Source organism: Mesoplodon mirus, assembly GCF_964341445.2.
Source record: "Mesoplodon mirus genome assembly, chromosome: 7".
Classification (NCBI taxonomy): Eukaryota; Metazoa; Chordata; class Mammalia; order Artiodactyla; family Ziphiidae; genus Mesoplodon; species Mesoplodon mirus.
This window is the reverse complement of record NC_138983.1, coordinates 42,545,940-42,573,226: the sequence shown is the minus strand read 5'-3', so window position 1 is coordinate 42,573,226 and position 27,287 is coordinate 42,545,940. Positions and strand designations below refer to the sequence as shown.

Here is a 27,287-nt window from a genome sequence, read left to right as displayed (position 1 = left end):
GGTCATGTTTTAAGTTTAATAAGAACCTAATCTTGTTGCTACAAACATGGTATCTGTCCAGCTTCCAAGATGTGCCTTATTGCCATGTCTGTGCATAGTCCCTTTTCCTGGCAATAGATTCCCCTGCCTCTCTGTTTATTTGAGATAAGTATACAGTCTACTTTACACTTACAGCTCTTCAGCCCCCTGACCTTGGTGATTAGCCTAAAGGGGTGAAATGTTACCTAAACTGGATTTTTTTGTTTGTATTTTTTTTAATTCAAGCTAATATAGGGAATCTCTTTATCCTCTGCAAAAATGTGAGCCAAGAGTAGTCAGCAGCTATGGTTCTAGACTCATGAAGAAATGAAAAGAAAGAATGATGCCCCCATGAAAAGGAGAGGAATTGAGAGGTGAAGGGAGTGGATCTGTCTATATTGGGCTCCTGGTTGTATTTGTTAGTTTCTCCTACTACATTCCTGGCTTTCACCATTACATAAATAAATTCCCGTTATTGGTTAAGCTAGTTTGACTTCAATTCCAATCTGTTTATAATGATAGTGTCCTAACTGGTATTCTAATTGAAGTAAGAAACAAGTATAAGATAAAGGAATAAATGATTTCACAGAGGTATTAGAACGTTAGTTAAGCCACAAAGGAAGGGTAGAGACAGTAAATAGTTTAGTAGATTATAGAGAATTCCACATATGAAACAGAACCTTATATGGAGTTGAAGGGAGGGATAACGGAGATGAATAATGTTTGTAGTTGTCATCAGGTTTTTCTGAATCACAGGGGTCTATATGGGTTAACAATGGGATAAAGCCCTAAAATACAGAAAGGTTTCAAAGCCAGGTAGAGAGTTTCAAGCTAATGAAGCAGACAGCAAAACCATTTTACATATCAAGCAGGAAAGTTTCAGAATAAAAATTGTATTAAATTATTTATTTTTTTGTCCTGGAAGAGGTTTGTAGTGATGATTGGAGGTAAGAATAGTGAGAGATCTCATAAGAAGTTACTGAAGAAATCAACTGTGAGATGACAAGGGCCTGAAATAGGACACAGGAAGCAGAAATGGAGAAGAACAAGGCACTTCTAAGAAGAAAACAGTGTTTGGCATCATAGAGGGTGGTGGAGCACAGATCAGACTCCAGAGTACAAAAGCAAGATGAGGAATAGGAGGTACCGAGAGCCTTTATAGACTGAAAATTCTAGTATACAGGGTTGAAGTAAGGAGGTAACCAATCTAAGTTAGGTAAATCAACACTAGCATATTAGGGAAGCTTTCATCCGTGTGATATTTTCATTTGTCAGAGTAATATAAAATGCTATTTACTAGGGCTTCCCTGGTGGCTCTGCGGTTGGGAGTTCGCCTGCCAATGCAGGGGACACGGGTTCGTGCCCCGGTCCGGGAAGATCCCACATGCTGCGGAGCGGCTGGGCCTGTGAGCCATGGCTGCTGAGCCTGTGTGTCCGGAGCCTGTGCTCCATGGTGGGAGAGGCTGCAGCAGTGAGAGGCCCGCGTACCGCAAAAAAAAAAAGAAAAAAGAAAAAAAAAAGCTATTTACTAAAAAAGAATTTACAGAGATTAAACCAATGGTTATAATTTTAAACTAAATGACTTCACCTGCATTTTACTGGCAGTTAGACATATTGTAACTCCATAATAACCATGGGAGAATGAGGATGATTACATCCAATATACACATAAACTGAAGTTCAGAAGACTTCAATAACTTGCTGAAGATCACAAAATTAATAAATATTAGGAATCGAAATTAGGATTCTGGAATCTATCTACACGATTTCCATTTTAGCACACAGAAACTTATAAATCCAATTATCATTTTGCAATTAGGAATACCTACATTATCACTTAGAAGAAAAATGAGGACAGAAAGGAAGAAATTAACTTGATTTAGCATTGTCAGGGTATTCCTGGAAATCTTTTTTTTTTTTTTTTTCGGTACGAGGGCCTGTCACTGCTGTGACCTCTCCCATCACGGAGCACAGGCTCTGGACGTGCAGGCTCAGCAGCCATGGCTCACAGGCCCAGCTGCTCCGCGGCACATAGGATCCTCCCAGACTGGGGCACAAACCCGCATCCCCTGCATCGGCAGGCAGACTCCCAACCACCGCGCCACCAGGGAAGCCCTCCTGGAAATCTTTGCGAGACTAATGAGAACTACATGTTCTAGAAGATAGTGTATTATCATATATGCAAAGAATAATGAGAAATAAAATTAACATCCAAGGAAGAAAAGCATGTCAAGATACAGGAAACAATGCACAAACAATATGATGAGATAAATTCAGTCATCCAAGAATTATAATACAGAGAAATTATAGAAATCAGGGATAATTTAAAATTTGCATTTTATCAAACTGAGTCTTCTAAATTGTAAATTCATAACTTAAGGTGAAGCTGCAATGTTTTTCTCCTTCAAAACCTCTATATTTTAGGACTTCTCTGGTGGTCCAGTGGATAAGACTCTGTGCTTCCATTGCAAGGGGTGCAGGTTCAATCCCTGGTTGGGGAACTAAGATCCCACATGCTATGCAGTGTGGCCAAAAAAACACAAAATAATTAAAAAAAATAAAACCTCTGTATTTTATAAGACCAGAAACCATAAAACTCCTAGAAGACAACACAGGCAGTGTGCTCTTAGACATTAGTCTTAGCAATATTTTTTTTTGGATCTGTTTCCTCACACAAGGAAAACAAAAGCAAAAATAAACAAATGAAACTTCACCAAACTAAATAGATTTTGCACAGTGATGGAAACTATCTACAAAACGAAAAGGCTGCCTGCTGAATGGGAGAATCTATTTGCAAATGATATATCCAATAAGGGGTTAATATCTAAATTATATAAAGAACTCACATAATTCAATATAAAAAAACCAATCAGATTAAAAAATGGGCAAAGGACCAGAATAGACATTTTTCTAAGGAAAATATGTAGATGGCCAACAGACACATGAAAAGATGCTCAGCATCACTCATTATCAGGGAAATGAAAATCAAAACCATAATGAGATATCACCTCACACCCATCAGAATGGCTATCATCAAAAAGACAACAAATAGCAAGTGTTGGCAAGGGTGTGGAGACAAGGGAACCCTCGTGCACTTTTGGTGGGACTGTAAATTCCTGCAGCCACTATGGAAAACCATATGGAGGTTCCTCAGAAAATTATAAACAGAACTAACAGATCATCTAGCAATTCCACTTCTAAGTATTTATCTGAAGAAAACAACAAAAAAATTCAAAAAGATATATGCATCTCTATATTTTTTGCAGCATTCTTTACAATAGCCAAGATATAGAAGCAATCTAAGTGTCCATCTATAGATGAATGGATAAAAAAGAAGATATACCCCCCCACACACAAGACACACTCACACACATGCATGCATACATGCTGAAATACTACTCGCCATAAAAAAGAATGAAAAATTGCCATTTGCAAAAACATAGATAGACCTAGAGGTCTAAGTGAAATAAATCAGGCAGAGAAAGACAAATACCATATGACTTCATGTACATGTGGAATCTAAAAAGCAGAACAAATGAACAAACAAAACAAGGGAGAAACAGATTAATAGATATAGAGAAAAACTAGTGGTTGCCAGAGGGGAGGCAGTGGGATGTTGGGCAAAATAGGTGAAGAAGATTAAGAGGTACAGACTTCCAGTTATAAAATAAATAAGTCATGGGGGTATAAGCTATAGTATAGGGAATACAATCGTAATATTGTAATAACTTTCTATGGTGACGGACGGTTACTAGACTTATTGTGGTGATCAAGTTGTAATGTTAAGTCACTATGTTATACACCTGACACTAATATTTTTTATCAACTATACTTCAATTTAAAATGAAAGAAAAAAGCACCTCTATATTTTAAATGGGAAATCTTTTAGAATAGAAAAAAATAATTTCATATGTTAATTATATTCTGAATATTAATGAAAGCAAAATAGACCATATAAAATATTTTAAGGTAATCAGATCTATCTTTATAGGAAAAGGCATGCTATTACACTGCTTTAATCTTAAAACCTTCCATTAAATGACAGTAAGCTGAAAGATGGACAGATCAGAAATTAAACAGTAAGTATTTATTGAGCATTTATATTGGGAGGCCCTGGACACTGAGATGCATATACAGAAAGTTGAGACAGCCCATGACTATGAGAAGTCTACATTAAAGTAAAAAAAGAAAGAAAAGCTCACTTAAAAATGGAAATAATAGGGAGGTAGGAGAAGACGGCGGAAGAGTAAGACGCGGAGCTCACCTTCCTCCCCACAGATACATCAGAAATTCATCTACACGTGGAACAACTCCTACAGAACACCTACTGAACGCTGGCAGAAGACCTCAGACCTCCCAAAAGGCAAGAAACTCCCCACATACCTGGGTAGGGCAAAAGAAAAAAGAATAAACAGAGACAAATGAATAGGGACGGGACCTGCACCAGTGGGAGGGAGCCGTGAAGGAGGAAAGGTTTCCACACACTAGGAAGCCACTTTGCAGGCAGAGACTGCGGGTGGCGGAGGGGGGAAGGTTTGGAGCCACGGAGGAGAGCGCAGCAACAGGGGTGTGGAGGGCAGAGCAGAGAGATTTCCGCACAGAGGATCGGTGCTGAACGGCACTCACCAGCCTGAGAGGCTTGTGTGCTGACCCGCCGGGACGGGCAGGGGCTGGGAGCTGAGGCTTGGGCTTCGGTAGAATCACAGGGAGAGGACTGGCGGCGTGAACACAGTCTGCAGTGGGTTAGTGCACCACGACTAGCCGGGAGGGAGTCCAGGAAAAAGTCTGGACCTGTCGAAGAGGCAAGAGACTTTTTCTTCCTTCTTTGTTTCCTGGTGCGCGAGGAGAGGGGATTAAGAGCGCTGCTTAAATAAAGGAGGTCCAGAGACGGGCACGAACCGCGGCTAACAGCGCGGACCCCAGAGACAGGCATGAGACACTAAGGCTGCGGCTGCAAGCCACCAAGCAGCCTGTGTGCAAGCACAGGTCACTCTCCACACCTCCCCTCCTGGGGGCCTGTGCAGTCCGCCACTGCCAGAGTCCCGTGATCCAGGGACAACTTCCCCAGGAGAACACAGGGCGCGTGTGAAGCTGGTGCAACGTCATGTTGGCCTCTGCCACCACAGGCTTGCCCCGCATCCGAACCCCTCCATACCCCCGGCCTGAGTGAGCCAGAGCCCCCGAATCAGCTGCTCCTTTAACCCCGTCCTGTCTGAGCCGGAACAGACGCCCTCAGGCGACCTGCACACAGAGGCAGAGCCAAATCCAAAGCTGAGCCCCGGGACCTATGAACAAAGAAGAGAAAGGGAAATCCCTCCCAGCAGCCTCAGGAGCAGCAGATTAAATCTCCACAATCAACTTGATGTACCCTGCATCTGTGGCATGCCTGAATAGACAACGAATCATTCCAAATTGAGGAGGTGGACTTTGGGAACAAGATATATTATTTTTTCCCCTTTTCCTCTTTTTGTGAGTGTGTATGTGTATGCTTCTGTGTGAGATTTTGTCTGTATAGCTTTGCTTTCACCACTTGTCCTAGGATTCTGTCTGTCCGTTCTTTTCTTCTTTTTAAAATTTTTTTCATAATAATTATTTTTTATTTTAGTAACTATTTTATTTTATCTTACATTATTTTATTTTATTTTATTTTATCTTCTTTCTTTCTTTCTTTCTTTCTTTCTTTCATTCTTTCTATTTTTTCTCCCTTTTATTCTGAGCCATGTGGAGGACAGGCTCTTGATGCTCCACCCAGGCGTCAGCGCTGTGCCACTGAGGTGGGAGAGCCAAGTTCAGGACATTGGCCTACCAGAGACCTCCCAGCTCGACATAATATCAAACGGTGAAAATCTCCCCCAGATCTCCATCTCAACACCAAGATCCAGCTTCACTCAATGACCAGCAAGCTACAGTGCTAGACACGCTATGCCAAACAGCTAGCAAGACAGGAACACAACACCATTCATTAGCAGAGAGGCTGCCTAAAATCATAATAAGGTCACAGACACCCCAAAACACACCACCGGACGTGGTCCTGCCCACCAGAAAGACAAGATCCAGCCTCATCCACCAGAACACAGGCACGAGTCCCCTCTACCAGGCAGCCTGCACAACCCACTGAACCAACCTTAGCCACTGGGGATAGACACAAAAAACAATGGGAACTATGAACCTGCAGCCTGCGAAAAGTAGACCGCAAACACAGTAAGATAAGCAACATGAGAAGACAGAAAAACACACAGCAGATGAAGGAGCAAGGTAAAAACCCACCAGACCTAACAAATGAAGAGGAAATAGGCAGTCTACCTGAAAACAATTCACAATAATGATAGTAGAGATGATCCAAAATCTTGGAAATAGAATAGAGAAAATGCAAGAGACATTTAACAAGGACCTAGAAGAACTAAAGATGCAACAAGCAATGATGAACAACACAATAAATGAAACTAAAAATACTCTAGAAGGGATCAATAGCAGAATAACTGAGGCAGAAGAACGGATAAGTGACCTGGAAGATAAAATAGTGAAAATAACTACTGCAGAGCAGAATAAAGAAAAAAGAATGAAAAGAACTGAGGACAGTCTCAGAGACCTCTGGGACAACATTAAACACACCAACATTCGAATCATAGGGGTCCCAGAAGAAGAAGAGAAAAAGAAAGGGACTGAGAAAATATTTGAAGAGATTATAGTTGAAAATTTCCCTAATATGGGAAAGGAAATAGTTAATCAAGTCCAGGAACCACAGAGAGTCCCATACAAGGTAAATCCAAGGAGAAACATGCCAAGACACATACTAATCAAACTATCAAAAATTAAATACAAAGAAAACATATTAAAGGCAGCAAGGGAAAAACAACAAATAACACACAAGGGAATCCCCATAAGGTTAACAGTTGATCTTTCAGCAGAAACTCTGCAAGCCACAAGGGAGTGTCAGGACATATTTAAAGTGCTGAAGGAGAAAAACCTACAACCAAGATTACTCTACCCAGCAAGGATCTCATTCAGATTTGATGGAGAAATTAAAACCTTTACAGACAAGCAAAAGCTGAAAGAGTTCAGCACCACCAAACCAGCTTTACAACAAATGCTAAAGGAACTTCTCTAGGTAAGAAACACAAGAGAAGGAAAAGACCTACAATCACAAACCCAAAACAGTTAAGAAAATGGGAATAGGAACATACATATCGATAATTACCTTAAATGTAAATGGATTAACTGCTCCCACCAAAAGACACAGATTGGCTGAATGGATACAAAAACAAAACCCCCATATATGCTGTCTACAATAGACCCACTTCAGACCTAGAGACACATATAGATTGAAAGTAAGGGGATGGAAAAAGATATTCCATGTAAATGGAAAACAAAAGAAAGGTGGAGTAGCAATAATCATATCAGACAAAATACACTTTAAAATAAAGACTATTACAAGAGACCAGGAAGGACACTACATAATGATCAAGGGTTCAACCCAAGAAGAAGATATAACAATCGTAAATATCTATGCACCCAACATAGGAGCACCTCAATACATAAGGCAAATGCTAACAGCCATAAAAGGGGCAATTGACAGTAACACAGTAATAGTAGGCAACTTTAACACCCCACTTACACCAACTGACAAATCATCCAAACAAAATAAATAAGAAAACAAAAGCTTTAAATGACACATTAGACCAGATGGACTTAATTTATATTTACAGGACACTCCATCCAAAACAACAGAATACACTTTCTTCCCAAATGCACATGGAACATTCTCCAGGATAGATCACATCTTGGGTCACAAGTCAACCTTCTGTAAAGTTAAGTAAATTGAAATCGTATCAAGCATCTTTTCCTACCACAACACTATGAGACTACATATCAATTACAGGAAAAAAATGTAAACAATACAAACACATGGAGGCTAAAGAATATGCTACTAAACACCCAAGAGATCACTGAAGAAATCAAATAATACCTAGAAACAAATGACAATGAAAACACAACGACCCAAAACCTGTGGGATGCAGCAAAAGCAGTTCTAAGAGGGAAGTTTATAGCAATACAATGCTATCTCAAGAAACAAGAAAAATCTCAAATAAACAACCTAACTTTTCACCTAAAGCAATTAGAGAAAGAAGAACAAAAAAACCCCAAAGTTAGCAGAAAGAAAGAAATCACAAAGATCAGATAGGAAATAAATGAAAAAGAAATGAAGGAAACAAGAGCAAAGATCAGTAAAACTAAAAGCTGGTTCTTTGAAAAGATAAACAAAATTGATAAACCATTAGCCAGACTCATCAAGAAAAAAAGGGAGAAGACTCAAATCAACAGAATTAGAAATGAAAAAGGAGAAGTAGCAACTGACACTGCCGAAATACAAAGGATCATGAGAGACTACTACAAGCAACTATATACCAATAAAATGGATAACCTGGAAGAAATGGACAAATGCTTAAGAAAAGTACAACATTCCAAGACTGAACCAGGAAGAAATACAAAATATGAACAGATCAATCACAAGAACTGAAATTGAAACTGTGATTAAAAATCTGCCAACAAACAAAAGCCCAGGGCCAGATGGTTTCAAAGGAGAATTCTATCAAACATTTAGAGAAGAGCTAACACCTATCCTTCCCAAAGTCCTCCTAAATATTGCAGAGGGAGGAACACTCCCAAACTCATTCTTCGAGGCCACCATCACCCTGATACCAAAACCAGAAAAAGATGTCACAAAAAAAGAAAATCATAGGCCAATATCACTGATGAACACAGACGCAAAAATCCTCAAGAAAATGTTAGCAAACAGAATCCAACACCACATTTAAAGGATTATACAAGTGCAGTTTATCCCAGGAATGCAAGGATTCTTCAATATACACAATATAAACTAACTGAAGGATAAAAACAATATGATAATCTCAACAGATGCAGAAAAAGCTTTTGACATAATTCCATACCAATTTATGATAAAACTCTCCAGAAATTGGGCATAGAGGGAACCTACCTCAACATAATAAAAGCCATATATGACAAACCCACAGCCAACATCATTCTCAATGGTGAAAAACTGAAACCATTTCCTCTAAGATCAGGACAAGACAAGGGTGCCCACTCTCAGTACTATTACTGAACATAGTTTTGGAAGTTTTAGCCACAGCCATCAGAGAAGAAAAAGAAATAAAAGGAATCCAAATTGGAAAAGAAGTAAAACTGTCATTGTTTGCCAATGACACATTACTATACATAGAAAATCCTAAAGATGCCACCAGAAAACTACTAGAGCTAATCAATGAATTTGGTAAAGTAGCAGGATACAAAATTAATGCACAGAAGTCTCTTTCATTCCTATACACTAACAACGAAAAATCAGAAACAAAAATTAAGGGAACACTCCCATTTACCACTGCAACAAAAAGAATAAAATACCTAGGAATAAACCTACCTAAGAAGGCAAAAGACCTGTATGCAGAAAACTATAAGACACTGATGAAAGTAATCAAAGACTATATAAACAGATGGAAAGATATACTATGATCTTGGATTGGAAGAATCAACATTGTGAAAACGACTATACTACCCAAAGCAATCTACAGATTAAATGCAATCCTTATCAAATTACGAATGGCATTTTTCACAGAATTAGAACAAAAAACTTTACAATTTGTATGGAAACACAAAAGACCTCGAATAGTAAAAGCAATCTTGAGAAAGAAAAACAGAGCTGGAGGAATCAGGTACCCTGGCTTCAGACTATACTATAAAGCTGCAGCAACCAAGACAGTATGGTACTGGCACAGAAACAGAAATATAGATCAATGGAACAGGATAGAAATCCCAGAGATAAACCCACACACATATGGTCACCTTATTTTTGATAAACGAGGCAAGAATATACAGAGGAGAAAAGAAAGTCTCTTCAATAAGTGGTGCTGGGAAAACTGGACAGCTACATGTAAAAGAATGAAGTTAGAACACTTCCTAACACCATACACAAAAATAAACTCACAATGGATTAAAGACCTAAATGTAAGGCCGGACACTCTAAAACTCTTAGAAGAAAACATAGGCAGAACACTCTATGACATAAATCACAGCAAGATCGTTTTTGACCCACCTCCTAGAGTAATGGAAGTAAAGTCTAAAATAAACAAATGGGAGTTAATGAAACTTAAAAGCTTTTGCACAGCAAAGGAAACCATAAACAAGATGAAAAGGCGCCCCTCAGAATGGGAGAAAATATTTGCAAATGAAGCAACTGACAAAGGATTAATCTCCAAAATTTACAAGCAGCTCATGCAGTTCAATATCAAAAAAACAACCCAATCCCAAAATGGGTAGAAAACCTAAACAGACATTTCTCCAAAGTAGACATACAGATTGCCAACAAACACATGAAAAAATGCTCAACATCACTAATCATTAGAGAAATACAAATCAAAACTACAATGAGATATCACCTCACACTGGTCAGAATGGTCATCATCAAAAAATCTACAAACAGTAAATGCTGGAGGGGGTGTGGAGAAAAGGGAACCCTCTTGCACTGTTGGTGGGAATGTAAATTGATACAGCCACTATGGAGAACAATATGGAGGTTCCTTAAAAAACTAAAAATAGAAGTACCATATGACCCAGCAATCCCATTACTGGACATATACCCTGAGTGGACCATAATTCAAAAAGAGACATGTACCACAATGTTCAGTGCAGCACTATTTACAATAGCCAGGACATGGAACCAACCTAAATGTCCACTGAGAGATGAATGGATAAAAAAGATGTGGCACATATATACAATGGAATATTACTCAGGCATAAAAGAAACGAAATTGAGTTATTTTTAATGAGGTGGATGGACCTAGATTCTGTCATACAGAGTGAAGTAAGTCACAAAGAGAAAAACAAATACCATATGCTAATGCACATATAAGGAATCTAAAAAAAACAGTACTGATGAACCTAGTGGCAGGGCAGGAATATAGACTCAGACATAGAGAAAGGACTTGAGGACCAGTGGTGGAAGGAGAAGCTGGGACGAAGTGAGAGAGTTGCACTGACATATATACACTACCGAATGTAAAATGGATGGCTAGTGGGAACCTGCTGCATAGCACAGGGAGATCAGCTCTATACTTTGTGACGACCTAGAGGGGTGAGTTAGGGAAGGTGGGAAGGAGGCTCATGAGGGAGGGGATATAGGGATATATGTATACCTATAGCTGATTCTTTGTTGTACAGCAGAAACTAACACAACATTGTAAAGCAATTATACTCCACTAAAGATATTTTAAAAAATAAAGAGAATGTGGAAGAGTGAGAGCAAATATAATTCATTGTTAAGAATTGGTGAATTTGGTGAAGGGTACATGAGAATTTTTTGTACTGTTCTTGCAACTATTTGGTAAGTTTAAAATTATTTCAAAATAAAAAGTTTAAAAACATTTTTAAAAAGGAAGGCATTTCAAATGAAGGGAGAGAGAGAGAGATGCAAGATGAGAGGGTATAAGATCATTTTTATTCAATATTGTATAATCTAGTTTGGCTTAAAGTGGAATAATTCCATAGTATAAGAGAAGTTCACTGGGCTGAAAACAGAACTTAAAGGCAAATTATGAAGGATTCTGAGTGTGTTTTGAGTAAATTAGCCCAAAGCCAATTGGTCTGAGAAACTTTTGCCCTGATAGCCAATTGTCACTTATTCTTACATGGGCCATTCAGAGGAGAAGAGATGTTTTATTTGCATTTCTTGGTCTACTCCACATTTACAGGGTTTCTCACCTTGTCTCCATGGTCTCAAAGGGTCTACAGGTAGAATTCATTATATTCATGAATATGGTTAGGCAAAAATGATATGGAACGTACCAAAATTGTGCAACGCAGTAAGTCAATGCTTAGAAGGAAATTGACAGTATTAAATGCTTAAATTTGAAATGAAAAGAAATCTTAAATCAATAACCTGAGCTTCAACCTTAATAAACTAGAAAAAGAGCAAATTAAACGCAAAGCAAACAGATGGAAGGAAATAGTATATATAAGAACTGATATTGATAAAATCTAAAACAGAAGAACAACTGAAAAAATTAATGAAACCTAAAGCTGAACCACTAGCCATACTGACCATGATTAAAAGGGAGATGACGCAAATAATCAGGAATGAAACAAGGACATCACTACATACCATACATGTATTAAAAGTATACTTAAGGATACTACTTACAAATCTGAACAAAAATTTGACAACTTTGGGGAAATGGAACAATTCTTTCAAAGGCACACCTACCTACCAATACTCTCACAAGAAAAAAAATGGATAATTGGAATAGCTCTATATCTGGTAAAATATTAAGTTAATATTTAAAATTCTTCCAAAAAGAAAGCTCCAGGCTCAGACCATTTCACTACTGAAACCTTCCGAACATTTAAGGGGGATATAATACAATTTTTACACAATATCTTCCAGAAAATAGGATAAGAGAAAGCAGTAGCCAATTCATTTTATAAAGCCAGAATTGTCCTAAACCAAAGCCTGAAAAAGATATTACAAGAAAACTATAGACCTATCCTCTTAATGAACATGGAAAAGAAAAATTCTCAATAAAATGTTAATGAATAAACACCAGCAATATATAAAAGAGAGAATATATCACAATAGAGTGTAGCTTATTCTAGGAATGTAAGACTAGCTCAACATTCAAAAATCAAATAATATAATTCACCATATTAACAAAATAAAGAAGAAAAGTAATATGATCCTCTCAATATTTGCAGAAAAAGACTTTAGATAAGATTCAACATCCACTCATAAAAAAGCCTCTCAGCATATCAGGAATAGAATGGAACTTTATCAACATGATAAAGGACATTTACCAAAAACATGCAGATAATACCATGTTTCATGTAAAAGACTGAATACATTCCCTCTAGATCAAGAACAGTGAAAGTATATCCCTTCTTATCATTATGATTCAACATTATACTGGAAAGTCCTAACCAGTCCAATAAGGCAGGAAAATAAATAAGATAAATTTAGATTGGAAATTAAAAAATAAAAATATCTCCTTTCACAGACATTGTTTCACATAATTGTCTAGGTAAAACACCCTAGGGAGTCTACAAAGAAGCTCCTAGATTAATAAGTGAGCTTAGCAGGGTCACAGGATATAAGATCAGTATACAAAAGAAATCATATTTCTAAGTATTAGCAATGAATAACTAGAATTCACAGTTTAAAAAAAACAGCATTTACAATAGCACCCCACATAAATTAAATACTTAGATATAAATTATATCTGAACAAAATAGTGTAGGATCTGCATAATGAAACTACAAAACATGGATGAAAAGATTACTAGATTTAAACAAATGGAGATATACGTAGAGAGATATATGTTTATGAATTGGAAAACTCAATATTGTTAAGACGTCATTTTCTCCCAACTTTATCCATAGATTCAACACAATTCCCATGAAAATTCCAGCAGAAGTTTTTTTTTGTCCATGGTGACAAGTTCATTTTTAAATTTATATGGCAAAGCAATGGACCTGGAATAGCCCAAACATCTTTTTTTAATGGAGTACTCACACTGCCTGATATCAAGGCTTACTATAAAGTCACACTGATCAAATAGTACTGGTAAAAGTATAGACACACAGATCAATAGAATAGAGAGTCTAGAAATAGACCCTAAGCTATATGGTAAATTGGTGTTTGACTTAGCTACAAAGGCATAAAGGAGAAAAGATAGTCTTTTTAACAAATGGTGCTGGAATAACTGGGCATCCATATGTAAAGAAATGGACCTCTACCCCAAATTTATACCTTATTAAAACTTAACTCAAACCAGTCATAGACATAAATATAAAACCTAAATCTATAAATCTTCTTAAAGAAAATAGGAGAGTATCTTTGTGACCACAAGTAGGTAAGTAATTCTTACATATCATATCAGGATGTGATTCATAAAATTAAAGCAACATTGAAATACTGGGCTTTGTCAAAAGGAAATACCTTTATATTCTCAGAATTTTAAGACAAGCCACTGATGGGAATAAATTATTTGCTAACCAGAGTCTGACAAAGGACTTGTATTGAAATATGGAAAATACTCTCAAGACTCAACAATAAGAAAATAAATAATTCCATTTTTTAAATTAGGCAAAATAATTTAATTTATAATTTATCAAAGAAGATATATGAATGGTAAATTAGCACATGAAAAGGTGTTCAACATCATTAGTCTTTAGAGGAATTCAATTAGGAACAGAGATAATTTCACGCAAATATTAGAAAAGCTAAAGTCAAACAAAATAACAATAATAAGTGCTGGCAAAAATGTGAAGCAACAAGAACTCTCATACATTGCTGGTGGGAATACAAAATGGTATGGCCACTCTGGACAGAGGCCAGTTTGTCAGTTTACCACTAAGAAACATACTGTACAACCCAGCAATCCCACTCTATTTGTCCAAGATAATTGCTAATTTATGTTCATAGAAAATTTATGCAATGTTTATTTACACTAAGTACATATAATCGCCAGTAGCACAAATATTCTTTAACATGTGAATACATTCACAAACTGTGGTGCATCCATACAGTGGAAGACCGATCATTTATAAATGGATCAAACTACGAATAAATGGAATGACTTGGATTAATCTCAAATGTAGTATGCTAAGTAAAAGAAATCAGATTCAAAAGTGTTCATAATATATGATTCCATTTATGACTTTCTGGAAAAGGTAAAACTATGAGGATAGAAATCAGATCAGTGCTTGTGAGGGACAAGGAAAGCGGACGGTCACGAGTCACATGAGGCAACTTTTAAGGAGTGAAGAAACTTTTCTGTGCTTTGATTCTGGTGATAAATCTGTGCATTTGTCAAAACTTATAAAGAATGATTTTATCAAAATGAATACATTTTACTGGGTATAAATTTAGAAGCCAGTAATGGGATAAGGAGTACAATGTAAAATACAAATAAAAACATGAAAAGTGAGGGAATTTTCCCTTAAATATTTAACTGAGAAGGACTCTAAATATAAGCACAATAAAACGGATCATGAATAGATTTAAATGGATGAATATGTAAAAAGTTCCCATGTTACAAATAACATAGACATGGAGAAAGTATCTGAACAACTATAAATGTGACAAAAGACTTGTATGCAGGATATAGAAAGTACTCTCAAAAGCAACAATAAGAAAACAAACAAATCATTTCTTTTACTTGGCAAAAATTTTGAATAGACATACCAAAAAGAGTTTATTTCTTTAACTTAGAAATGTATACATTAATTCATAAGAAAAAACATGGCCATAGCACTAGAAAAGTGGAAATGGAAAATAACAAATTACAAAAGATAAGTTGAGAGTAATGAGTAAATGTAAGAAAAATACAGTTTTATTGAATATCTAACAAATATAAAATTAAAGCAATACTGAGACATTTTTTCCTTTTCAAATTGGTCAAGACTTTAATAAATTTGGAAATATTTTTCAAGATTTTTAATATATTTTGTATCTTTGTACTAGTAATTCCACTTCAAAAATTAGTGTTAGCTTTATCTGTATTTATAGGAATGTAATAGATTTCTTTCTCACGGCTGAATAATATTTTGTGTGTGTGTGGGGGTGTATATATATCACATCTTTATCCATTCACCCACTGAAGTACACTTAGATTCTTTCTATATCTTGGCTATTGTAAATAATGCTGCAATAAACATAGGAATACATATATCTCTTTGATATCCTGTTTTCATTTCCTTTGGGTATATACCCAGAAGTGAAACTGCTGGATCACATGGTAGTTCTATTTTAATTTTTTGAAAAACCTCCATACTGTTTTTCATAGTGGCTACACCAATTTACATTCCCACCAACAGTGCACAAGGGTTCAATTTTCTCTACATCCTTGCCAACATTTGTTATCTTTTCTCATCTCAAGTAGAACACACTTTCTGAAGGAATGGATCTAATCTTATATTTTTATTCCCCCAGATGTATGCACAGGACTTGGCAGAGTTCCTTGCATGTAATATTGTTCAGTAAAAAATGTATGGTTGAACAGGGGGTAAATTATTATTTTTTTAAAGTACAACTTTGGTATTTAAAAAAAGAAAGGAGAAATGGTCATTAAAGACTTCTGTGTTGTCAGAGAATTTAAGTTCTTCGAGAACAAATGTTAGGCTTTATTATTCACTTTTGAATAATAAGATTTGGGGTACATTAACGTAATGCATAGCATTTTCAGGAATATAAAAGATGTGAGTGCAAACATGCAGAGGCAAATGTATGTATCTATAAGTGGGCAATTACCCCAAGCAGAGTACCATATTTTTTAAAAGTCAGATTAACTTTGTCATGAAGGAAAACTCATCATTAAAGAATTATATTTAACTGAAAGGAAATTATCAAACTTTATTACCTATACAATTAAAAAACTGGTTTGGGACATTTAAAGGTAAAATATTACAATGTAACTGAAACAAAATCTGCATATTGAAAAAATTCAGATGACATTCTTCCAATATTTCTTGGATAAAAAGCAAATTCATTACATTTTGAGATTACATTATCACGCCTATGTCAGACAATATTTTAATATATAGGTAAAAATGGGACCCTTAAAATAAGCATTTAGTATAAATATGGATGCACCAAAATCTTAGAATTTGTGGATGTCAGTAATGATGAATAATCAAGTTTTATTGGAGATATTTAACATAATAAAAAATGGAGTTATTCCCTTGGTATGAAGTATGTAAAGAGTCAGTATTTTGACAAAAAATTTATTTAAAAAATGATTTGGGATACTTGGTAGATCTTCACTGAATGCAGATTGACTGAAGTTTATACAACTCTTTCCTTGCCTTGGCTCTGGTCAAAGCAGAAGCAGGCTCACCTACTGTTGAGATTTGTATGCTTTTTAAAACGTGAGCTTCCCGGGCCCAACAAAACTCCTCCAAAGGACTGTTCATCAAATTACTTATTAATCAACCTAATTTTATCTGGTGAGCTAACCTATATGTTCCCCTTTTATTTGCTTAGAAATTAAAGAGTGCATTTGAACACATTGTGGAAAACTTTTGTAAATTCAGAATAATTCAGAAAGCTGTGTGTAACTCAGTGAATTAGAATATGTATCGTATTTATGATACATGCAAATTGTAATGTACTGTCTGCTGCAGGACACACAAAAACTCATTTAGTTTGTAAAGTGAGTACAAAAAGGCATTTGTTATATGTCAGCTTCTCTAGGTGAAGAAACGAATGGCAGCCACTTATCCAGGCAACTTCTTCGTGGGCTCTGGAGTGGAAGAAAAATCACTGGGCTGACTCTGCAATATCTGACATGGGTGCTATCTTTTGATATACTGCTGTCAGGAACTGGGAATGTCTGCTTTTATAAAAATCAGTCAGGGGCTTCCCTGGTGGCGCAGTGGTTGAGAATCTGCCTGCTGATGCAGGGGACACGGGTTCGTGCCCCGGTCCGGGAAGATCCCATATGCCGTGGAGCGGCTGGGCCCGTGAGCCATGGCTGCTGGGCCTGCGCTTCCGGAGCCTGTGCTCCACAACGGGAGAGGCCGCAACAGTGAGAGGCCTGCATACCACACAAAAAAAAAAAAAAAAAAAAGAAAAATCAGTCAGGTCACTGGTACTGGGAAAGAGAGTCTTGGTCCCAGCTGGTAGGACAATGATACTGTGAAATTCAGCTCTCATCTGTCTTCATTTTTATGTATTCCAGTTACCACTGTAATTCTTGTCACAGCCCTTTAAGAACAAAACCTCTTTCTGTTTTTCAACAAATTAACTTAATAGGATCGCATGATGTTTTTCTTTAATGAACTGTCCATAAATTCAGTCTCTCAACCTTGACACTATTGATATTTTGGGCCAGATAATTTTTTGGTTATTATGGGGGTCTCTCCTGTGCATTGTAGCATGTTTAACATCATCCCTGACTTCAACCCAATAGATGTCAGTAGCACCCCTTTCAGCTACGACAAATGTCTCCAGTTGACAAATATCCATAGGAGAGCAAGGACTCCCCATTGAGAACCACTGCCATAAAGCAATAGCTGATGTTCACTTGGTAACAGTATTGCAAGAAAAAATTTATTTCATCTGTCATCTTACCTGATAAGTAATAGTTGCCTGACATATGGTACTAAAAAGGATTATTAGAGTTTTTACAGACTAGTAGGGAAAGATGTTATTATCACTTAATCATATCTGCTATGGGCCTAGGAGGGAAAGTCATGGGCTTTCCTGTTAAGTACTGACTTCCAGATAGAAGTTCTAGGTGGAAGAAAAGGACTGAAAACCCTTTGTTTTAAAATTTTAAACATTTTTAAGTGTTAATTTGTTAAACTACATATTTTTTTCTTGCCTGTATTTAGGAGAAGTTTGAAGTTCCTTTTGCAGCTCCTCAACTTTGTCATTTTGATAAGGCTGTTTCCTTCCAGACATGAAGGTAATCACTAAGGAAGAACTGTTTAGCTTTAGCCACCATGATTGAACTGATGTCGGCATCTTAGATTTCAGTAGCGCTAGTTGGTTAGTTCAGTTGATTGAGCATGGTGCACTGGAACTCAGAGTCTCCATGATGTGATACCTTTTTCCTTTTAGAATGTTCAGGGAGGTTTAAAATACTTCTTTGAGAATTGCCTTATTCCTGTAGGTATGCCAGTGGTTCAATGCACACATGTTGGAGACGGACAAGCTTAGATTTTAACCTTGGCTCACCATCTACTAGCTTTAGTTACCTGACCAAATTCCTTAAACTCTCTGAATTCTTATTTCTTCATCTATGAAAATTGGAGTAGTCATTGTCTAAGTGATATATTATGTACAATACTCCCAGTACACTGCAGGTACTCTCTAATAGGCAGCTGGTAATACATTTTAGAATGCCTTTGCTTATTCCAATTCATCCTTCAAGTCAAATTCTAATGCTATCCTAATATTTTGCAATTTTAGTGCTGTTTCCTTCACAAGGCTATCGATAGAGGCATACCGTTTTTACTTCTACATCCTCAGAATCTAGTATAGTGCCTGACACATAGCAGATGCAAAAAATATTGTTGAATTACATCTGATCACGCAGACCTCCTACACATGGTTTCTATAATAGATGTGAGATATATATTACTGTGTAGTACATGCCATTGAGCAGCAAATATTTTCACAGCAGAGACAATTTATAATAGTTTAGAATGCTGACATTGTTATTAATTAAAGATTAGCACAGATGCCAAGAAACCAAGTAATAACTATACGTTGGTTCCTCAGATTTGTCTCTGTCCATTTTTGCCTGAATAATAGGCAAAGTAGCTTGTGGAAAAATAATAATGGTGAATAGCAATATTCATACTCTTTATAGCTCAAAAATGTTTTTACAACCCAATTATGATAGTCAAAATGTATTGTTATCTGTGCAAAATTCTTTAATGTATTATTTTATTTAATCTTCATTGTATAAATAAGAGATGGGTATGGTTATTATCCCCTCTTTACAATGAAAGAAACAGCTGTCCTGAAGTTAAATGATATGTTCAAGGTCACAAAGCTGCAGATTGGGATTCAAAATATCAGTCTGCCTACTGCCAAAGCTCATTCAAGTTCATCACCCCTGCAACCTAGCTGAGAAGTGGTTTTCAGGATTATTTCCACTTTACAGATGATGAAAGTACATCACAGAGTTTGTTATGTAATTCTGTGATATAAATTTCCCCAATCTAAAGTCATTGGCATCTAAAAAGAATAAATCACTCAGTTTTCCTTTATTTTTTGTGAGTTTTGTTTGTTTGTTTGTTTTTTAGTGGTTCCCATAAGACTTACAATATACACCTTAACATGTCAAAATCGACTTCAGATTTATATTAACTTAATTCCTATAAGACATAGAAATTTTCCTCCCAAGTTAACATTATTGTCCTCATTTATTTGCCTTTCAAATAAATATTATTTCACTTCAACTTTTGTTTGTTGTTTCACAACTCAAATCTTGAGAAATTATAAAATGCTTCTTTCACCTCTGTATTTGAGTTGGCATTTAAACTTGTTTTCTGCCTGTGAAAGGCAGAATAATGGCCCTCAAATATGTCCATGCCCTAATCCTCAGATCCAAAAAATATGTTACCATACTTGGGGAAAGAGACTTTGCAAATGTGATTAAGGTTAAGGACCTTTAGATGGGGGATTATCCTGGACTATTCAGGTCATCTCAGTCAAATCACATGAGTCCTTAAAAGTGGAGAACCTTTGCAATGGTTGCAGAGAACCAAAGAGATGACAGAAAGAAAAAAAATAAAAACCTATGTTCTAATTGGTCATATTGCTATTGTAATAACCAGAACAAGCTGTGAAACACCTTATTAAATGGTCAAAAATGTAATAAAGATTGTTATTAAAAATTGTGATTTTTTCTATAGAATAGAAAGAAAATATAAAGATAAAACTTAAGTCTATTTTCCAAATATTGATGAAAACTAAATATAATTAAGAGTCTTTTTTTTTTCTGCAGCTTAATATATTAAGAAATATTTTGCCATCTTAAAAGAACAATGCCCGCTAGGGTAGTAAGAGTAGAGTCTGTGATAATTTCCTCATTTATAAATTTATTTCTATGTTAATTAAGAATGAGTATTGCTAAATATTTGCATTTTAAAGAAAGATTTAAAAAATAAATCAAAATACCAAAAGCATATGTGTTTTGGTATTTTGTTTTTTATGTAAAGCATATTATTAGTACAATGGGAATCCTAAAATTGTGCCTATATATTTTTATACATAATTATTGTATATTTCCTTCATGTGGTCTTGCAGAAGTTTTTTTAAGTCTTCATTCATATATGATTTTTAAATTTCTTCTATTTTTGGATATAAAGCTGAGTAGAAGCATTTGGCTTTATCAATTATCAATAGGAATAAAGGGGAAGAAATTCTTCCCTTCCTCAGAACAATGAATCCTATATATATTTCAGGACACTGAACACAAGTGCACTGATGATAAAAATTTGCAAGACTAGTTGCCACACAATCAACCTGTGTTTTAAATTTCACTAGTTGGACTCTGAATAGGAAAATGAAATATATAAGTACAGTCTGGAAACATTTGATAGGTGCTCAGTAAAACATGGATAGAAAGCCAGATACATCCATTTTCAGAATAGTTACAAGGTAGGATGCTGTTGTCAAAACTGTGGCATTTAGACAGTAAGTACTTGAGTGCTGAGGGTCAGGTAGCTATCTATGATTGACTGGAATGGTCAGAAAATATCTTGTTTTTAAGCTTTACCATCCTACATACCAGTCAACTGAGTCCTTATCTTCATAAATTTAAAAACAAAAACAAAACAAAATGACAACTCTAGGGACTAACAGCCATGTTAACAACTTGTTCAAATTAAACTGAGATCTTCAAAGACTCCTTAAGACAGAACTGATTTCATAGTTGGGTCATTCTTCAAGGCCTTTAGATTTAGCCTGAACTCATAGAGTTTTCTAATAAAGGAAAGCACTTTCTTTACTTTTCCACCTTAAACTCATCCTTAAAGATTTGGGTAGAAATCACTTCCTCTGTGTAGGAGGAAACATGTGGGCTTTGGAGCCAGTAAAGGATGACCATGAGTCATTACTTACTAGCCTTATGTTCTTTGCCCAACTTTATTAGTTTCCTAGGTTGCCATAACAAAGTATCACAAACTGAGCAGCTTAGTACAACAGAAAGTTATTGTCTCACAATAGACCAGAAGTCCAAAATGTCAGGGCCATGATCTGCTGAAATCTGCAGGGAAGTCCTTCCTTGCCTATTTCTAGCTTCTGGTGGTTTCACAGCAATCTTTGGCGTTTCCTTTTCTTATAAATGTATTACTCCAATCCTCCATCTTACATGTATGTCTTCACATTGTCTTCCTTCTGTGCATGCTTGTCTCTGTATCCAAATCTCTCCCATTTATAAGAGTATCAGTCATATTGAATTAGGACCCACCCTAACAGCCTACATTTAACTTGATTACTTCTGTAAAGACTATTTCCATAAGGTCATATTCGGAGACACTTGGGGTTAGGACTTCAACACATCTTTTGGAAAGGACACAATTCAACCCATAAACATCAATTTAGTTAATTTCCCTAAGCTTCAGTTTCTTCATCTGTAAAATGCAAATAGTACTGTCTGCAGTATTATTGAGAAGAGTGAAAGAAATAAGCTATAGAAAACCAACTAGCATAGCAGTCGGTGTATCACAGGTGCTCAAATATATATAATTTTCCCTTTCATTTACATTTCTCCCAGATATTTATATCTCCTTGGTGTTCACATAAAGCATGATGCAATTTTATTTCCATGTATTACATTATACTGAAACTGCATATCTATTTGTCTGTCTAGCTTGCTACTATTTTTCAGCTTAGAGACTGTCAGAGTAATTTTTAGATACCCAATACAAAACTTAGTCTACTCACTAAGGATTTATTGATTAAATAGAAGGAGGAATGAACAAATGGATGGATAGATGAAACATGCCTATGCTTTACCAAAATTATCTCCTTTCAACCTCAATTTCTCTTGGTGGGTCAAAGTTTAGGTAGTATCAAAGTAATCTTAGGAATATACATGTTTTCCTTTGTTATTTCTTTGTTTATATTCTTTTCTCTTCACTGCTTAGTTTCCTAGTTAACTGATTGAGATCTTCAGAGCTTTTCACTATTCTATGAGCTTGGATATTTAAAATCCTAACAGTATCCACTGAAGTTTCCCAGAAGTTTCCTTTTAGAATATCTGCCAAAAGAATTCATTGTTCTCTCAGGTTAATTCATCTTCAAAGACATCAACACTCTATGCAGGAGGGTATATGGAGAGAAATCTCATCAGTAATGTTGCTGGTTTTAATTCAGATGTCTATCAATCACAGTTAAATGCTATCTCACACTATCTGAGATGGCGGAGATATGCAACCAATTTACATTTTGCAATAAAAATTACTTCTTTCCCATTTACTATATTTGGAAGAAAAATCTATTAGGTTCACTGATTATTTATGAGTAAAAGGACTGAGAACAGCATTGTAATAGAATTTTAAAACGCACCCATATTCTTGAAGTAACGACAGAGGAAATGGACTGATTTTTCACTAAAGATTGCTTTATAATAATGACCTGCAGTTCAAAATCCAGGCTTCATTTAGGGACATCAATCAATTATTCATAATACTGGAATAGCCTGAAATAATCTTGTATTATCCTGCTTACAAATCTGAAGTTAAGGGAGGAAAACCTCACCCCTTTCCTACGTAAAGGGGTGTAAAACAATCTCAGTTTTATAAAAAAAATCCAAAGAACCACCTTAACTCCACATTTTTTGGTTCAAATAAACAAGGCCAATAAAAGGTTTGGTCAGCTAATTAAATTTATCTACACTTTTAGCAATATCACTGTTTTCTAGTTCCACAAAGTTTTTTTGTCCAGTTCACTGAACTTTGAATTTGATCCACTGACAAAGCTGATCCTCCCGACTGTTACTTAATAAACCTAAGAGACTTTAAAAGATATATTAGGAAAAGAGCAAGGTAATACGGAGACTGTTTCCATATTAATTTATTGTTTATTTTATGGGTGCCTGCTATATATGCAAACAACTCTGCTGGGAATTATCTACGGGCATCTAGGTGGTATAAAGAATGAGGTGGAGCCAGGAAACTAGACATCGCTTTTACCTTAGATAGATAAGACGTTAAACACAAAACTACACAAATTATAGTGGATTAAGAATCTTATATGCAGTGATATTCTGGTAAATGTACAACAACCTGCTCTCTGGAAAATAACAGGCCCTGATATGCAGTATTTGTTGATTTCCATGGCATAAAATATTCCCACCATTGTCAATTTCAAGCTGTCAACATGAAGTCACTGAACATGGAATTGGGAAGAGAAGAACAATTGGACCTTGTGAGTTGGGGTAAACAAACTGAAATTCACCACTGCTTAGATATCAGTGTGTAGAGGGAATGATTATTTTGCCAGATATAATATTAAGGAGCCTATGTAGAAAATTCTATACATCCAAAAGAATGGTGGTCAAAATTATTATTTTGAATATCTACATTTGCATAGTCATCCTTGTAATACTGATGTTATTAAAACACAGTAATGACTTTTTCTTTGGAGCTCATAATAATTGCAACAAAGTACATATTAGGTAATATTAAATTACATAGAATACATACTATGTATTTGACACAGTGCTATGAACAAGCGATTCAGAGATGAGTTGGCCATTGCATCTGCCTTGACACACGAGAGAGGGTCACTAGTGAAATACGTAATCCCAGTAGGTAATGGAACAAATAGTAACATGGAGGTAAGCACCTGTCCTGCAGTACAGAGAAGGGATATTTAGCTTAGTCTGGTTCAGGATGGCTTTCTGGGAAAAATAGTGCTGCCAGAGCCGCTTTAAGAAACAGATTCTGTTACTTTAGAATCACTCTAATATTAAAAAACCACACCCGGCCCTCATATTTGAAGTGATCTCTGAAGACTTACTTGAAGATGAAGCAAGTCCATGATTTTGTGAGGATGCTAAACATCGGCTGAAAATCAAATAGAAATTTAGATCATATATAAGATCCTTAATGAACCTAAAGCCATTTGGGGTGATGGTGAGATGGAGAGGTTGGTGGACCAGGTAATTAATGAGTTCCATGTGTGAACTTAGTGAGCTTTTAGTCAAGTCATTTTTCCCTTATGTGTTTCCTTATCAGTGAAATAAATGGTGTGGGCTGGATAAAAACAAAATAACAGCTATTTTTATTTTGTGATTTCAGTGTCGTTAAGTCCTTCACATACATTAATTCACTTCTCTCATCAAACCTATAAAGTGGGTATCTTTCTTTCTCTTTTTATATTCAAGAAATTTGAGAAGACTGTAAGCTACATAAAATCCCCAAATTCAGAATGGACAGACGTAGAATTCCAATCTATTTCTTCCTGAATCAAATCTCTTAGACATCTCCTGAGGTAGTTCCTACCCTTAACGTTTTTTTGATCTCTGAGCTATCCCAGAATGTTCTCTTAATTACCGTATTGGCAACACAGCAAAGCCAGTGGTAACCAAGGATCCAGGCTGAGCCCTGTCAGGTACATGCATCCTTGTGAATGAGCTCTGGAAATGGCAGGGAATTTTGCCATCAAGTCTTCACATTAACTTTTCAGCAATATTCCCCAGTTTACTAATTAGGAGGGAGGTCCATCTTCTCCTTGGCCTTTGAAATGTGATCATCAGCTTGATTGCTCTCATCAGAGATCTTCCCTTAGCTTCTGATATTTTCTTTTTATCTCTTCTGGGTTATTTATTTTTAATTACTTAACATTTTTGAAACCTCCTCTTCTGAATGCATCTTAAATCTAGGGCTAAACAAGCTAAATGCTTCAATTTGTTACCCCACCTTCTATGCAGACAGCCAAAATATATTCTACAAATGAGTCATGTTTTCCCACAACTCTGGAATTATACAGGCTCTGCCCACTTCTGGGAGTGGTCCCACCCTTTTGCTCATTTTTTACATGGCTAAATTCTCTTTATTCTGTGTGATTCAGATGATCCTCTGAGAAGCTCCCAAAGGGTCCCCATGTTAACTCTGTTGTAACCCTCATCCTATTATATTACATGCTGCTTTCTCTTTCTCTCGTAAAGCTATAGGCTGTCTAAAAGCAGAGGAGAGTTTTTATTAACCAGATGAGCTCCTGCACCTGATACAATTCTGCACCTGGTAGAAGGAGAGTGATGGGAGGGAAGTTTAGGTGGAGTATGCTAGAAGGAGAGTGTGAGCATGATAGTGTGACAGACCTTTTGGGCTTGTTGGCCAAGTAAGAACTATGGATTTCATTCTGACTGAGATGGAGAGCCATTTCGGAGTCTGGAATAAGATTATGACATGAACTGATGATGCTTCAATTAAGAATAAAATAAATAATTGGGAAGAAGGGCAGCTTCAGATAGACAATCAGGTGTCTGGTAGCCAGCTGATAAAAAGGATGCACTGACAGAGATGAAGTTCAGGAAAGGGTGGTGAATTGAAGAATGAAATATTAATAGTAAAACTAGACTGAATGTGTGTAAAGGAAAATTAAGACAAAGTCACTGTGATCATTGCAAGATTGTGAGTGTATGTATGCATGTCTGGGTTTAGATATCAAGCCTGCACCACCCAGAGAACCTTTGACCATTTATTTTATCTTCCTCTTGGAGCCCATACTTTAAAACAATTTATTCACCAAAAAGAATTTACAATGAATTCATGCTACCATATTGTATTCACCAAAGCCATAAGTAACCATCAATCTGAACTTCTGATTGTTGGGAGCAAACAAATGTCACCCCCTCTCAGAATCACCATTCTAGCCAAGAGCAAATCCAAGCAAGAGCAAATGAATCTCCGATTGTCATCAACCTGTGTTACCTAATCGCAAGTATCATATGCTATCTCATGGGTTCTTTTAAATATTGAAAAAAACTTTACACTCCCTTTACTTCTTCAGTGGAATCCTAGGAATCTATGAACCATAGGTTTGAGACTCAATACGCATGTAAGCCTGCAAATATATAAATACCTGTGTCTTGTGTAATGCATTATATCTTATTAAATCATATGCATGTAGTATGTATAAAATACATCGTATCTCTAGAACATATGTGCATATTGTGCATATAATGCTTCCAAATAAGGTAACACTCACAGGTTCTGGGGGTTAGGATGTGGATGTATCTTTTGGGGACCACCACTCAACTCCTACAGATATATCTATATCTCTCTCTATATAGATATAGATATATAGGGGCTTCCCTGGTGGCGCAGTGGTTGGGAGTCTGCCTGCTGGTGCGGGGGACGCGGGTTCGAGCCCTGGTCTGGGAGGATCCCGCATGCCGTGGAGCAACTGGGCCCGTGGGCCACAACTACTGAGCCTGCGCGTCTGGAGCCTGTGCTCCGCAACGAGAGAGGCCACGATAGTGAGAGGCCCACGCACCGCGATGGGGAGTGGCCCCCGCTCGCTGCAACTAGAGAAAGCCCTTGCACAGAAACAAAGACCCAACACAGCCAGAAATAAATAATAATAAAAAAATTAATTAATAAAAAACTCCTACCCCCAATATCTTAAAAAAAAGATATAGATATATATATATATATAGATATATATATATAGATAGATCTAATATATATATATATATCTCTCCCAATATATATATTAGGAAAGTGGATTGCAAAGGAGA

General features: G+C 36.3%; 1 protein-coding gene across 2 annotated transcripts in view; it reads right to left on the bottom strand.

Annotated features, from left to right (window-relative positions):
* Nucleotides 1-27,287, bottom strand: part of GRM5 (glutamate metabotropic receptor 5) — a gene marked incomplete at its 5' end in the record, with an annotated part of 526,560 nt that overhangs the window by 352,985 nt on the left and 146,288 nt on the right. The window lies entirely within an intron of this gene.